The sequence below is a fragment of the Blastomyces dermatitidis genome (assembly GCF_000003525.1).
Source record: "Blastomyces dermatitidis ER-3 genomic scaffold supercont1.3, whole genome shotgun sequence".
NCBI lineage: Eukaryota > Fungi > Ascomycota > Eurotiomycetes > Onygenales > Ajellomycetaceae > Blastomyces > Blastomyces dermatitidis.
Window position 1 is genome coordinate 3,446,011 of NW_025544776.1, and position 3,066 is coordinate 3,449,076.

The window sequence follows — 3,066 nt, forward strand, 5'->3', positions numbered from 1 at the left end:
ACACCGCTGACTAGTCACTGCTTCGGTTCCGTTATATTACATCTATTATATATAAAGTTCTATATCAGATAAGCTTATTAATACAAGCAATGTAATTTTCTCTGCAAAAGTATAAGAAATGTTAAAGAATGTAATCATCACTATAACTACAGAAGTTAACACTGACTTAATCACTGTTATCTATATAATGAAGAATTCTGACACTTCTGATTTTTCAGAATTACATATTTTATAAATACAGTCTGCAAAGATCTTTATAACTTATATCTCTTCACTGATTACTGATAACTTATTAAAGAGCTTTAAAAATGTAATAGACTGATTAGAGAGTATAGAAGAATAATAAAGATATTTAATATAATATAAAATAACTGATTTAGAAAGATGAAAGATCTAAATACTTGTACTGTATTCTGATATTTCTACTAATGAATCTGTGACTCTCAGTCACTGAGTATTTATAGAGAAGAATTGCTCTGAGAATCTTAATACTGATAAAGACAGTATATTATAAAAGTTCAGATAAGTAGTCTGCAGTAATTAACTTAAAAAAAGCTTAAGAGAGAAAATATATATCTCTGTTATAATAAATATAATAAATCATATAATGTTTATCATTGCAGTGAAACACAGATGAACTCTGTGTTAAGTTAATATTATACTTATCTATCTACACAGATGACTAGAGAAGACAGTTTACATGTATCAACTCACTAATTTCAAAGCAGACACTTCATATATAATAATATATACTATTGAGAAATCTTTATACAGCTTGAACTCTGCAGTAAAAATCTGATATAATTATCTTATAACTCTACTGTAGAAACATGAATTCACTTTCAGCTTATATAACTCTGATCTTTGATAATATGATATATAGAAGAATCTATATATAATAATCTATATTAATAATCTTCATATTATAGCTGAACAGTCTGTGAATACTGATTAATTAATAAATATACTGAGTGAAAAGCTTGAGATTAAAGATCTCAAGAAATCTAAAAGATATCTAAGTATGAAAGTCAGTTATATAAAGAATGAGATTAAATTAACACTTGAATAATATATTACATACTTGATATAAGATTTTCATCTTAATAATACAGTTACTGTTCACTCATTCATGAATAAAGACTTATATCTAGATAACTTCTTCATATCAGAGAAGAAAAGCAGATTTACAAAGACTTAATATTAATATAAAGTCAGCTATCTACAGTATTTAACAGTTAAATTACATTCAGATATTACCTGTATAACATTTCTTCTAGCACAGAAGAACTCAGCTCTTATACTGAAAGTATGAAAAGCTCTACTATATATTATACACTATCTTCACAGTACTAAGAATCTGAGAATATTTTATAAGAATCTGAACAATAATATAAGTGACTTACTCAATACAATATATACATCAGTTGAATACATAGATTCTAACTAAGTTAATTCTCTTAATAATAATCAGAAGTCTATATTCAGATTCATCTTTAAAGTTATAAATATCTCTATATTATAATAATTTACAAAGCAGCTCTGCATGTCTCTCAGCTTAAATGAAGCTGAGTATATAATTTTTAGTGAGATAGTATGTGAGATAACATAATTGTAGAATATAATAATGAACTTATTATTCATTTTAAATAACTCAATCAAGATTTATACTAATAATAAGAGTTTAATTGATCTGATTACTGTAGTAGTGATGACTGTATACAGTAAGTATATTAATACATGATTTCATTTCTCATATACACAGCTGAATGAGAGGATTATATCTTTGAAGTATATCTTAACTAAGAAAATAGTAGCAGATGAATTAATTAAATCTTTAGACACTATTGCATTTCAGTGATTTCTTAATTTATTAGGTCTTACACATGAAAAGGGCCAGAATGCCTGAAATTAATGTATGTAGCATGATTTGAAGGGACTCAGGAACTGCATGGCAGGCTTTTCTATATGATGTTTGAAGATAATCATGGTGTTAAGATCTCGCATGATGATGTGAGGGGGGGTGTAGCGCCTTGATGGCATTGCCCTAGTGATCGCTCCGCCTGCACGTGATCTCTTATGTTATATAACATAGCTAGCTGCTCCCATAATAATAGGAGGATCAACCTTTCCCACTTACAATATTGTAGGTAACTCTACTGGGGCAAAAGAGCTCAGTCACTGCTGGTAGAAGAAGGGCCGATCAACCCGGGCCCCCCCAACATATATTAAGCTCTTTGTACGGAGTAGATAGCTCCATCAATACAGCCTTCAACTATCCTACACTTCTGATCCATGGATTTGATGCGGTGCACGTGATATTGCTCGGAAAAGTTGGTTTTTCTATAATAAATAGAGAGAAGAGAGATAAGCCACTGGCTTCTGCCAGCCGCGCCCGGGACTCATTCTTATAGTGGTGGCTTGCCTGCTCCTGCCCCGGGCGCCCCGAGGCCTACCGTTACATGCAAAATTATAGAAATGTGAATAATCTAGCTATTTTAGCAGTTTTTTTACTCCTAATTTTCAGAGAGGAGCTTGGAAAATTCTGTTTTTGCAAGCTGTAGCTTACATCTGCCACAATATGTAATGTACATGTATGTACGGTACATGTACATACGTACAAGGTACAGGTACAGGTACAGGTACAGGTACAGGTACAGGTACAGGTACATACTACTATGATGTACTAAGGAAGAATCCAAGGAGCAAATGAAACAAACAGGGGAAAAATATAAAGGGAGAGAAAAATAAAATCGCCTCTCAGCCACAAAAAAGTTTAAAAAAAACCTGGATGTTGACTACATGCCGGGCGGGATATATTAATAATGATTCCAAGAGCAAGAAAAGAAGAACATGGTCTTTGCTAGACAAAGCAAACATCAAAGCCGTCACTGAAGCAACCCAATTGATTCAACCAGTGCTGTTAGAAGACAAAACTATCCTCCCATTGACCCTGAACCCTCGTTGCACCATTGACGCCCCAGGTAACCGCTCCCTGTTACATACATGCCCTGCATCACCCTGCACCACCTCTGCAAATCCCAGCCAACCAGCTAACCAGCTAACCAG